The sequence below is a fragment of the Notamacropus eugenii genome, chromosome 4 (assembly GCF_028372415.1).
Source record: "Notamacropus eugenii isolate mMacEug1 chromosome 4, mMacEug1.pri_v2, whole genome shotgun sequence".
NCBI lineage: Eukaryota > Metazoa > Chordata > Mammalia > Diprotodontia > Macropodidae > Notamacropus > Notamacropus eugenii.
Window position 1 is genome coordinate 74,332,197 of NC_092875.1, and position 13,631 is coordinate 74,345,827.

The 13,631-nt window shown below is 37.9% G+C and overlaps 1 protein-coding gene across 5 annotated transcripts in view; it reads right to left on the bottom strand.

The window, feature by feature from the left end:
* RFX2 (regulatory factor X2) overlaps positions 1–13,631 on the bottom strand; it is a 182,212-nt gene that overhangs the window by 81,959 nt on the left and 86,622 nt on the right. The window lies entirely within an intron of this gene.

Consider the following 13,631-nt stretch of genomic DNA (forward strand, 5'->3'; position numbering starts at 1 on the left):
AAAGAATAAGCCACTCCCAAAAGTGAAAAAAAAAAAGGGGGATTAATAAGATCATAGATTTGGGACCTAAAGAGAAATCAGAGGTCACATCTAACTCCTTCATTTTACAGATAAAGAAACTAAACCCCAGGGAGATGAAATGATTTGCCCAGTGTAACAACAGTATGTAGTAGTGCTGGGAATTAAACCAAGGTTCCTTTGACTCTAAACTCACTAGTCTTTCCACCGTAACAAGCTTCCTCAATAACAGGGTTTTAAACACTAGTGTGTTTGTAGATTACACTACTACAGAATGATAATCATAATAGTGAAATATGACCTTTACAGATTTATTTCACATTATTCCTCGTATCTTCAAGTCTCATCCTACTATCTCTGTGCATTGGTGTAGACAACCTCCCAAGCCTGGAATGCACACTCTCCCTCTCATCATTTTCTTTCAAGGACCAGAACATGGATAGCCTTCCTCCACAAGACTTGCCTAATTTTCATCCTCTACCCCAAAATTTAATGATCTCTCTCATTTCAAATCTTTCAAGAGCATTTAATCCCTGCCTTTCTTTTGCCCCTACCACATTCTACCTGGTATTAGGATTATTCATTTACATGCTATATCTCCTACTATCTGTCCCTGGAATACTTACTACTAGATATGGTCATTTTCATTCTTTTCCCCCAGGGTCTCAAACGTGTAGTTGATTACAAAGGGAGTAGTAACACCTACTTCTGTTCATATAATGGTCTTCCTTCTTTAAAAGAATGCCGAAATATTATATCTCCTTTATGTTTGACATGTAGAACTTTCTAATGTGTATTTCAAAAAATTCCTCTTTATAAGCCAATGCAATAATATCAGCACAAAATAAAAAAGACCAGATTTGGTCTATCCAAATAGGATAGAATGTTTAAGCTGTCTTTATTTGCAAATATGCAACTCATGTGCTTAAGCATTGCAAAGAGTATTCTGTTCCCTACAATCTTTCCTGAAGTTGCCTAAAGAAGTCACTAGTTCACCTCATACATGCAAACTGGCAAAAAATAACCCCCAAAATGGCAACAGTTGGAGGAGTTGTGAATGATACAACTTTTTTGTAAAGCAATTTGGAATTATGTAAATAAAGTGACTAGAATGTCCATGTTCTTTGAATCAGACTCCAATCCTGAGTTTATACCACAAGGAAGCCATTAATAAGAAGAAAGTTCCCGTACATACCAAAGAATTCCTATCTGCACTTTAGGTGACAGCTGAGAATGAGAAACAAAGGAGACATCCGCTGATTGAGGAATGGCTAAATACATTATGGCACATGAATGTAACAGAACATTACCGTGTTGTAAGAACTTATTTAAAATACAAACACTAAAAAACAAACCAACTCCCCCCCACCTCTGCCTTCAAGCCCCTTAGTAGCTATGTTACTATTTAATAATCTTAACCTATAAGTTTTACAATCTTATTTTTAAACTTCTGTCTTTATTAATAGAAAGAAATGGGGATCTGCTTACTGTTTGTATATATACCAGCAAAAGACTCTGCCCCTTCAGAAAGAAGAATATTATAAAATTGGGGGGGAGGGACATTTCTGATAACAAATGATGACAAAGTTTTAAAATATATATAATACATATATATTTATATGGAGGAGGAGGGGGTAAAATCTCAGTACTTATTGACATTAAAAGTTATTCACAACCCTTGGTGTCACTGTCAGAGTTTTAGAATACTCAGCTGGATGTTTGACCCATATCTAACAAGACAGGGTCCTCTGAATACCAGAGCCTCTGGGGAGCAGTGTTGTGTAGTAGATAGGAAACAAATACAACTGAGCTTCAGAAGACTGGTTCTAGTGGGGCCTTGAGTAAGTCAATTAGATTTCTTTCTCCAAGCCCCAGGTTTCTCATCTGTGAAATGAGAATAATACCACTTACATTCCCTGCGTCACAGGCATGTTGTAAGGAAAGCACTTGATGAAAGGAAAATATAAATGTGAGCTATTGTTAGGTATCATAACACCTCCCAAATTCTTTTCAACCTAACCACAGACTTTCTACCTGTTGGGCTTACTAACTGTTGAATTTTCTGAAACTCAGTGTGCTATCCTGTGGATATTTTTCTTTTCTTTCATCTCCACTCTTCACAAAACTGTTCCTTGGAATTGGCCTGTTAGAAGGTGGCCATCATGTAGCTTCTTGCTTACAATCTACTGCACTGTCTATCGGCTTCTCACAGCTGAGAATTTGGTTAGAGTGCTACAAGAGGAAACAGTGAAGCCAAGAAAAGAAAGGAAGATAGACTGAGGTGAAGATCACAATATGCTAATAATAGAAGCAAAAAGCTAACCTACAGAGCTCAGTTCTACCCATAGGAACCACTTGCTTTGAAGCGTGAACCTTGTTTCCCAGAGTCTACCTGGTCAAAGTGCTAGAGACAAACCTTAGGACTATGCTGCCACCACTTTCTTCAGGATTTACCATGCACAAAAAGTAGGGCCAAGAGCTTCCATGTTAATGATTTCCCATCATCTAACACTTCCTTATAAGAACAAAACTCACATTTAATAAGATTTTAAGGTTGACAGATATTTTAGTCACAACAATTCTATGAGGTAGGTAGCATAAGTATTATATTTTACAGATGAGGAAACTGAGGCTCAGAGAAGTTAAATGACTTGGCCACACTCACATAGGGAAATATAAATGTGAACTATTGTTACATCCCACAATCCCTTTTTTATTTAACTATGGACTTTCTACCTGTAAGATAGGTACTCTATAAGAAAGTCTTGAATCCAGCTTTTTTACCCACTATTGCCAGAGTAGAACCCCTTTCCCTTTTCTTTTATATTTCTCTGAGGTTTTCTGTTGTGTATTATAGGATACTGTAGTTATGTTCCCCTTATGTCCTATTCTCCTACCAGATCATGATCTCCAAAAAGGTAAATTTTATATCTCCCACAGCACCTGGCCCAACTTAATTAGCATCTGGTGAATGAAATAAATGTAATTCAGCCGCCTCAGTCTGCTGCAAACTCCTTTCCACAACTCTAAGCAGGACTCAAGAATTGAAGCAGCCAAGGAAAGCTCAAGATTGAATCCTCCCAGACTTCTTAAAGCTTTAGCTCTTATCACAGAGTAGCACTGGATCAACATTTCGAAGGTAATAATGTTTCAAATGTCACTTTATCCATGAATCTTTTCTTGATACCCCCCACTCCAAATGGTAACAACCTTCGCCCTCCAAACTCATAAAGTATCTACCTTCACACCTTCTAGTGTATTTATTGTGTATTATCGTACATTATAATTATGTATGTATCTCGCTGAATAAATGAAAACAAGTTTCTTAAACATTTACTATGTGCCAGGTACTGTGCTAAACTAAATATTCCTTGATTGAATGAATATCCGTAATGTAATTTTTCTTCTAAAGCACTTATGTGATAAATGTAGGGCCTAGAAAACTTAACAAAAAATTGGACCATCTTCCTTCTTTATCCTTTGACAAAACAGGGTATTATAACCCTAGAATCCTATTTGTGTAATACTGGTCACTGTTTCTCAAAGACCCAGCATAACTGGGTTTCCCCACATCTACTGTATCTCCCCTAACTCATCTTTCTCACCACTGTCAAAATAATCTTCCTTTTATATGTGTATGTGGTCTCTCCTCTGTTCAAAACCTCCCTTGTTATCTAGTGAAAAAAAGTTCAAACTTACTCACGTTTTCCCAGAGGCATGCGTTCCCTCATAGTTTTCTATTCCTGAAATGGACTCTGTTTTTCCCTGTTGAATACCTACCCATCTTTTAAAGCAGGAGTTTTTAACCACCCACACCCTCAAACTCCTTTGGCAGTTTGGTGAAGCCTATGGACCTCTTCTCAGAACAATATTTTTAAATGTATAAACTACATAGGGCTATACAAAGAAAACTGATTATATTGAAATATAATTACCAACTTTTTTTTTTTAAGAACAAGTTCACAGACCCCAGGTTAGAAATTCCTGCTTTAAAGCCTAACTCCAGGACTGCCACCCCCAGAAAACCACCCTAATCCCCCTGGTCCATAATCCTTCCTTCTTAACACCCTCCCTGTGCCATTCCAGTTGAATTCCTACACAGCCCAGACCTGTATCAGACAGTAAGCATGCTCCATAAAGACAGGCACACACCAAACAGAATGCTCTCTGCTTCTATCATACATGTCTATTTAGCTGTTTATTTAAGAAGTATGCGTGCAGTGCCAAGCTTCAGAGGCTATTGCTAAGATCCAGGGAAGCCTCTTCATTTTGCATCAGCAGAGGGCAGTGCAACTGAATACAGAGAAAATGAAAGAAAAATAAGAAGGCATTTTCCATGTGAAATCGGGTAAATGAGTTCATAGGAGACTCTCAAATTCTATATATTCAAAGGGACAACTGGTATCTGAAAGGAGTAGGGAAACATGGACCCATGGAGATATGAGGCAAATGGAGGAAAAAAGGTAATCATTAGAAGTATCCTGACACCTGCAAAAACTGGCATTGTTCTGGGACTGTGGCAAAGGGAAAAACCATGAAGCAATCTCTAGAAGGGAATGGTAGAAATTCATTAGAGAGCCCTAGAATGAATATCTTGGAAATTTTGATTACGTGAGGACTGCAAAGAAAAAGAGACCACCTAACTAGAAAGGGCATGAATCAGAGAGTGAGGGTCAAGAGCAGACAGAGAGGATAGAAAAGGGACTAAAAGAAATCATTTTTGGAAAGGGGTACACAAAAAATGAAATTTTTAAAACTAATGAAAAGGATTTGTTGAAGGGAAGCAGAGGAAGAAGGAGGAATCTACTTAACTGAGAGGAAAAAGCAGGGAAGAATTATATAATCATATGAAAGCAGCAGAGAAAAAGAAACTAATAAGCAAAGTCAAAAACTAATAAGCAAAAATTCAAGGAAGGGATCAAGGGTGCAGGGAAGAGATTCAGTGGGAACAAGGACACCTAAAAAAGGGTTAAGGTGACCCACATGTCCAAAAATATTCACAGCAGCTTTTTTTGTGGTAGCCAAGAACTGGAAATCAAGGGGATGCCCATCAACTGGGGAGTGGCTGAACAAGTTGTGATATATAAATGTAATAGAATACTATTGTGCTATAAGAAATAAGGAACAGGTGGACTTCAGAAAAACCTTGAAAGACATATATGGATTGATGCTGAGTGAAGTGAGCAGATCCGGGAGAACCTTGTACAAAGTAACAGCCACTGTGTATGATGATTGACATTGATAGACTTAGCTCTTCTCAGCAATGCAAGGACCTAAAACAATTCCAAAAGACTCCTAATGGAAAATACTATCCACATCCAAAGAAAGAAATATAAAGTTTGAATGCAGACTGTATCAGGCTATTTTCTTTTTTTGTTTTGTTTTTTTCTTTCTCATGGTTCCTCCTATTCATACTAATTCTTCTATACAACATGACTAATGTGAAAATATGTTTAATAGGAATGTATATGTAGAACCTATACTGGATTGCATGCCATCTTGGGGAGGGGGAAAGGGAGGGAGGAAGAAGAAAATTTAAAACTTAAGGAAGTAAATGTTGAAACCTAAAAATAAATAAATTGACTTATTTTTTTAAATAAAAGAAAATTTTTAAAAAAGGAAGAAAGAAATTAAGGTGAAGTAACTGAAGGAGCATCGTACTACATTTATACATAAGAAGGGAGGGGATCCTAACTTGAAAAAAAAATTAGAGGCTGATAGGGAAAATATAAGCCTAACTCTCAATACTTTAAATGTGAATGGATTAAAACAATCCAGTAAAAGAAGAAAGAGTGAGAGGTTGGATAAGAAAATAAAACAAAATGAAACACTACAATTTGGGCCTTACAAAAAATATATACACACACAAAGACATACATAAAATAAAACTGAGGGAATAGAATAAAATTTACTACACATCAAGTGAATCAAAAAAATAGGAGTTGTAATCATGCTATGTGACAAAGCAAAAACAAACATTCAAAAAATGAAAAAGGGATAAATAAGGAAACTATATTACACTGAAAGGAACCATCAAAGCAAATATCTTCCAAATGCCTTTGCATCCAAATTCATAAAAGAAATATCTGAGTTATAAGAAGATGTAGACAGTAACACAATCCTGACAAGAAGTTTCCATCTCCTTCTCTCAATTTTAGATAATTCTAACTGAAAGACAAAACAAAAGAGAAAATGTGGAACTGAACAAATTCCCATAGAAAATGAAAAGAATATTGTTTTCTTCTAAATGGGACAGCAAAAGAATATAAATATTTCTTAGCACCACATGGAATTTTTACAAACACTGACCACACACTGGGGTAGAAAGGTGTTGAAAACAAATATAAATAGGGAAAAATAGTTAATACATCCTTTATACACCTTAATGATTAGGGACTACACACAAAAACTTTGGCCCAAGTAGAGACATAACCATGAAATCCTAAACAATATGATGGCAAAGAACAAATCAAAGAAACAATAACTCTGTAAAAGAAAACAGTGATGAATCAGCATACCAAAATTTCTGGTATGTAGCTAAAGCAGTCCTCAGAAAATTCATATTGTTACAAACATACATTAACACAACAGAAAAAGAGAATAGAACTTGCATTTTAAAAAATTAGAAAGCCAACAAACAACCATATCTAAAATAAGCACAAAAGAGGAGATATTAAAAATGAGAGAACAAGTAAATTGGAAACAAAAAAACATAGAAAGAATAAAAACTAAAAGCTGGTTCTTCGGAAAGACCAATAAAAATGATGAAGCTTTAGCCAATCTGATTTAAAATGGAGCAGAGAGGGTGGAGTAAAGGCAGGGACTCACCTGAGCTTTCCCTCAAACCCCTCCAAATACCTTTAAAAAAATGACTCCAAATAAATTCTAGAACAGCAAAACTCACAAAAAGATGGATTGAAACAAATTTCCAGCTCAAGACAACATGGAAGGTCAAGAGGAAGGACCTGTTGCACCAGAGTGAGAGAGGAATGCAGTCCACGCCAGCACAAACCAGACCCCAGAAAACCTGAAGCAGGTCTTAGGCAACTAAGTCACTGGCAGCAGTGGTGGTTTCCAGACCCCTCAGCCCACAGATGCCAAAGACAATTTAGCAGGTTGGCAGGAAAGGTCTGTAGCACCTGTGTGAGAGTGGAGTGCAGTCCAGTTGCAAGCCACACCAGCACAGCCCCATTCGTGGCAAACCAGGAACAGGCCTTGGGAGTGACTGAATCAGCACTGGCTATGGCTGCTTCCAGAGTTCTCAGTCCACAGATGGTAAGGGGGCTGAACAACTGGTCAGAAGATGATAGAGGTCTTTTTTACTACCACTGAGGCAAGATTCTGTTGCTTTGCCCATATTTGGATCCAGGTCACAGTCCTAGGTGGCAGTCCCAGGATGAGGAGGAACACTAGCATAGCACAGCTCTGCAGCCACAGTGGAGGGGGGACCCTCCTCACAGAACTGGGGCAGAAAAAGGTGCTTGTGGTGGCTCACAGACCAGAGCACAGGTCAGGAGAGTAGTGAAAGAACTTAAAGGTTCCAGAAATATCTCTGAAAATAGTTGCTTAAAATCCCTGAATCTTGGAGCACTGCACCCTCCATCCTGGAAGCTGAGCTGTACTTTTAACAAAGAATTAAAAGTCAAGTAATAGTCTGGGAAATGAACAGACAACAGAAAAAGACTCTGATTATAGAAGATTACTATGGTAACAAGGAAGATCAAAACACACACTCAGAAGAAGACCACAAAGTTAAAGCTCTTACATCCAAAGTCTCCAAGAAAAATATGAATTGGTCTCAGGCCATGGAAGAGCTCAAAAGGGATTTTGAAAATCAAGTTAGAGAGGTAGAGATAAAATTGGGAAAAAGAAATGAGAGTGATGCAAGAAAATCATGAAAAGCAAGTCAACAGTTTGGTAAAGGAGATACAAAAAAAATACTGAAGAAAATAACACCTTAAAAACAGACTAGGACAAATGGTAAAAGAGGTCCAAAAAGTTAGTAAGGAGAAGAATGCCTTAAAAAGCAGAATTGGCCAAATGGAAAAGGAGGTACAAAAGCTCACTGAAGAAGATAATTCCTTAAAAATTTGACTGAAGAAATGAAAGCTAATGACTTTATGAGAAATCAAAAAAAAAAAAATTAAACAAAACCAAATGAATGAAAAAAAAATAGAAGACAATGTGAAATATCTCACTGGAAAAACAATGGACCTGGAGAATAAATCCAAGAGAGATGATTTAAAAAGTATTGGACTAGGGGGTGGAGCCAGTATGGCAGAGTAGAAAGACACATATACTCTAGCGCTTCCCCCACAGCCCACAAAATATCTGTAAAAAATGACTTGTAACAAATTCTAGAGCAGCATAAGCCACAGAACAACAGAGCAAAAGAGGTTTCCAGCCAAAGGTAACCTAGAAGGCCAACAGGAAAGGTCTATCTCATGGGACGCTGAGTGGAGCTGAGCCCATCCCTGGCCATGTGGCACTGGAACAGGACCTGAACAGACATGCAGAGAGGGTCCTAGATCCCTCAACCCACAAGCAATGAAGAAAGCTCCAAAGGTCAGTGTGGGAGGGCTTTCCCAGCTGGGTGAGAGAGGAGCGAGGTCCCCCCAGCACTGGCCCCAGGTGGTAGCAGAGGTGGAGGCAGCAGCAGTGGGCAGCAGGTGGTTACGGTGACCATGAAAGCAGCCTGGATCTATTGTCTAGGCAGCTCAGCTTAAAGCCTCTGGGGGAATTGTGCTGCTGATCTGAACCTCAGCCCTCAGTGGTGGCCCCACCCCCACCCAAAAGGCCCTAGGGGAATTCAGCAGCTGATCTGAATCTCAGCCTTGAGCACAGTACAGGGGGGAGGAGGTGCACTAGGACCTTCCTCTTGACAAAGGGTTCAGAAGTCAAGTAACTGGATGGGAAAATGTCCAAAAAAGGAAAAAAAAAATAAAACCATAGAAGGTTACTTTCTTGGTGAACAGGTGTCTTCTTCCATCCTTTCAGATGAGGAAGAACAAGGCATACTGTCAGAGGAAGTCAAGGCTTCTGCCTCCAGTACCTCCAAAATGAATATGAAATGGGTTCAGGCCTTAGAAGAGCTTGAAAAGTGAGTCAGCAACTTGCTAAAGGAGAACCAAAAAAATGCTGAGGAAAATAATACCTTTAAAAATAGGCTAACTCAATTGGAAAAAGAGGTTCCAAAAGTCAATGAGGAGAAGGAGGCTTTAAAAAGCAGAATTAGCCAAATGGAAAAGAAGATTCAAAAGCTCACTGAACAAAATAGTTCTTTAAAAGAGAGAGTGTAGTTCAGGGAAGCTAATGACTATGAGATAAACCAAAATGTCACAAAACAAAACCAAAAGATTGAAAAAATAGAAGATAATGTGAAACATCTCATTGGAAAACTGACCCGGAAAATAGATCCAGGAGAGACAATTTAAAAATTATGGGACTACCTGAAAGCCATGATCAAAAACAAGAGCCTAGATATTATCTTTCATGAAATTATCAAGCAAAACTGCCCTGATATTCTAGAACCAGAAGGTAAAATAAATATTGAAAGAATCCACCAATCACCTCCTGAAAGAGACCCCAAAAGAGAAACTCCTAGGCATATTGTGGCCAAATTTCAGAGATCCCAGGTCAAGGAGAAAATATTGCAAGCAGCCAGAAAGAAACAATTTGAGTATTGTGGAAATACAATCAGGATAACACAGAATCTAGCAGCTTCTACATTAAGGGATTGAAGGGCTTGGAATAGGATATTCCAGAAGTCAAAGGAACTGGGATTAAAACCAAGAATCACCTACCCAGCAAAATTGAGTATAATACTTCAAGGGAATAAATGGTCATTCAATGATATAGAGGACTTTCAAGCATTCATGATGAAAAGACCAGAACTGAATAGAAAATTTGACTTTCAAATACAAGAATCAAGAGAAGCATGAAAAGGTAAACAGGAAAGAGAAATCATAAAGGCCTTTCTAAAGCTGAATTGTTTACATTCCTACATGGAAAGATAATATTTGTAATTCTTGAGACTTTTCTCAGTATTTGGGTAGGTGGAGGGATTACACACACACACACACACACACACACACACACACACACACACACACACACACAGAGTATTGGTTGAATTGAATCAGAAGAGATGATATCCAAAAAAATAAAATAAAATTAAGGGGTGAGAGAAGAAAATATTGGGAGGAGAAAGGGAGAAATGGAATGGGGCAGGCTATCACTCATAAAAGAGATAAGAAAAATCTTGTTCAATGGAGGAGAAAAGGGAGGATGTGAGAGGGGAAAAGTGAAGCTTACTCTCTTCACATATGGCTTAAGGAGAGAATAACATGCTCACTAAATTTGGTATGAAAATTTATCTTACACTACAGGAAAGTAGGGGAGAAGGGGACAAGTGGGGTGAGGGGGATGATAGAAGGGAGGGCAAATAGGAGAAGGGAGTAACTAGAAGTAAACACTTTTGGGAAGGGACAAGGTCAAATGAGAGAATAGAAAGAAAAGGGGGGACAGGGTAGGATGGAGGGCAATATAGTTAGTCTTACACAACATGACTATTATGGAAGTCTTTTGCAAAATGACACACATACAGCCTGTACTGAATTGCTTGCCCTCTCAGTGGGGATGGGTAGGGCAGGAGAGAGGGAGAGAAGTTGGAATTCAAAGTATTAGAAATGAATGTTGAGAGTTATTACTGCATATAACTGGGAAATAAGAAATACAGGTAATGGGGTATAGAACTTTATCTTGCCCTACAAGAAAAGAGAGAAGATGGGGATAAGGGAAGGGTGGGGTGTGATAGAAGGGAGGATACATTGAGGGAGGGGGTAATAAAAATGCAAGTTATTATGGGGTCGGGGGAGGGGAGAGATGGGGAGAAAAATTGAAACTCAAAATTTTGTGGAAATGAATGTCGAAATCTAAAAATAAATTTAGAAAAAAAGTATTGGACTACCTGAAAGCCATGATCAAAAACATCATCTTTCAAGAAATTATCAAGAAAAAACTGCCCTGATATTGTAGAACCAGAGGGTAAAATAGAAATTGAAAGAATCTACCGATCACCTCCTGAAGGAGATTCTAAAATGAAAACTGCCACGAATATTATAGTCAAATTCCAGAGATCCTAGGTCAAGGAGAAAATATTGCAAGAAGCCAGAAAGAAACAATTCAAGTACTGTGGTGCCACAGTCAGTATAACAAAAGATTTAGTAACTTCTACATTAAAGAATCAAAGGGCTTAAAATATGATATTCCAGAGGGCAAAGGAGCCAGGATTACAACCAAGAACCACCTGCCCAACAAAACTGAGTATAATCCTTTAGGTGAAAAAATGGGTATTCCCTGAAATAGAGAACTTTCAAGCATTCTTGATGAAATGATCAGAACTGAATAGAAAATAAGACTTTAAAATACAAGACTCAAGAAAAGCATAAGAAGGTAAACTTAAACAAGAAATCACAAGGACTTAATAAGGTCAAACTATTTACATTCCTACATGGGAAGATATTTGTAAGTCAGAAGACCTTTCTCATTATTAGGAGCATATATACACAGAGGGCACAGGTGTGAGTTGAATATGAAGGGATGATGTCTAAAAAAAATAAATTTAAGGGGTAAGAGAAGAATGTCCTGGGAGAAAAAGAAAGGGAGAGATAGAGCAGGGTAAATTTTCTTATATAAAAGAGCCCACAAAAATCTTTTACAGTAGAGGGAAAGGGGGGAGGGTGGTGAGGAGTGAGTGAACCTTAGTCTCATTAGAACTGGCTCAAAGAGGGAATAACATACACACTCAATTGGATATAGAAATTTATCTTATACTACAGAAAAGTAGGAGGGGAAAGGGATAAGAGAAGGAGGGGGTGTGATAGAAGGGAGGACAAATGAGAAACAAAACACTTTTGAGGAAGAAAAGGGTGAAAGGAGAGAGAGAGAATAAAATAAACAGGGAAAGGATGGAGGGAAATACAGTTAGCAACAGTAACAATAGAAAAAAATTTAAAGCAAGCTTCTCTGATAAAGACCTCATTTCTTAAACATACAGAGAACTGAGTCAAATTTATAAAAATAAGAGCCATTCCCCAATTGATAAATGATCAAAAGTTATGATCAGTTTGCAGATGAAGAAATCAAAGCCACTAGAGCCATATAAAAAAATACTCTCACTACTGACTGGAGAAATGCATATTAAAACAACTTGAGGTACTACCTCAAACTTATTAGACTAGCTAATAGGACAAATAAGGTAAATAACCAAGGTTGGAGGGGATGTGGGAAAAAATGAAACATTAATGCACTGTTGGTAGAATTATGAACTAATTCAACTATTTTGCAAAGCAATTTGGAACTATGCCCAAAGGGCTATAACACCTCTTCCCTTACCTGAGGGTGTTCTGCCCAAAGGAAGGTGAATTTTGATGGTCAAAAGCTACCTAACTTGGAGTTTACTGGCTACATTTCTTTCTCAAACACCAAGCTTTGAACCCAATTCACTCTGGATCTCATGGATTGGACAATAATAGGTCCTTGCCTGAGCACCACTTAATGATTATTTGGGGGGCTCTATTGGCTCAGAGTGAACGTAGTAACTCTTTCTCTTTTGGCCAGCAACCCCCAGAGTCTTCCCTTCTCAGTTTGTTCATTTGTTTTATTGAAGGGGCCATCCCTTGACTTACTTCTTAAAGAAAGAATGGATGTCTCCTCACTCAAAGTGAGAACCTGAAAAGACCTTAGCTTAAAAGGGCCAGGGTATCCTGTGCCATCTCCCGTCATCCTGATGAATATCTGGCCATTGGACCCAGATGGCTCTGGAGGAGAAACTGAAGTTGGTGACTTTGCACAGCCCTTCCTCACTCAAATCAAAGTCAATTTCAAGCCATGTCATCATCTTCCTGATGTCATGGTCCTCTTCGAGAATGAAAGACAAAACCACAATAAAATCATGTACACCCTTTGATAATACCACTACTTGGTTTGTATCCCAAAAGAGATTAAAAGTAAAAAGAAAAGGATCTATATGTACAAAAATTTTTATAGCAGCTCTTTTCTGGGGGCAAAGAATTAGAATTTGAAGGGATGAGCCCATCATTTGATGAATGGTTGAACAAGTCGCAGTATGCGATTATGATGGACTACTATTGGACGACAAGAAATGATGAGCAGGATATGCTCAGAAAAACCAGGAAAGAGCTGCATGGGTTGATGCAAAGTGACATGTACCATGTACAAAATAACAGCAATATTTATAAGATGATCAGCTGTGAATGACTTTGGTATTCTCAGCAATATAATGATCCAAGGCAACTCTGAAGAACTTATGATGAAAAATGTTATTGATCCCCAGAGAAAGAACTGATGCTGTCTGAAAACAGATAGAAGCATGCTTTTTTTACTTTATTTTTCTTGAGGTTTTTTAATCTGTTTTCTTTCACAACATGATTATTATGGATATGATTTTCATGATTACACATGTATAACCTATATCAAATTGCCTACCTTCTCAAAGGAGAGAAGGGGGAGTAAGGAAGAAAATTTAGGACTCAAAGTTTTACAAATAAATGTCAAAAATTGTTTTTACATGTAACTGGGGGAAAATAAAA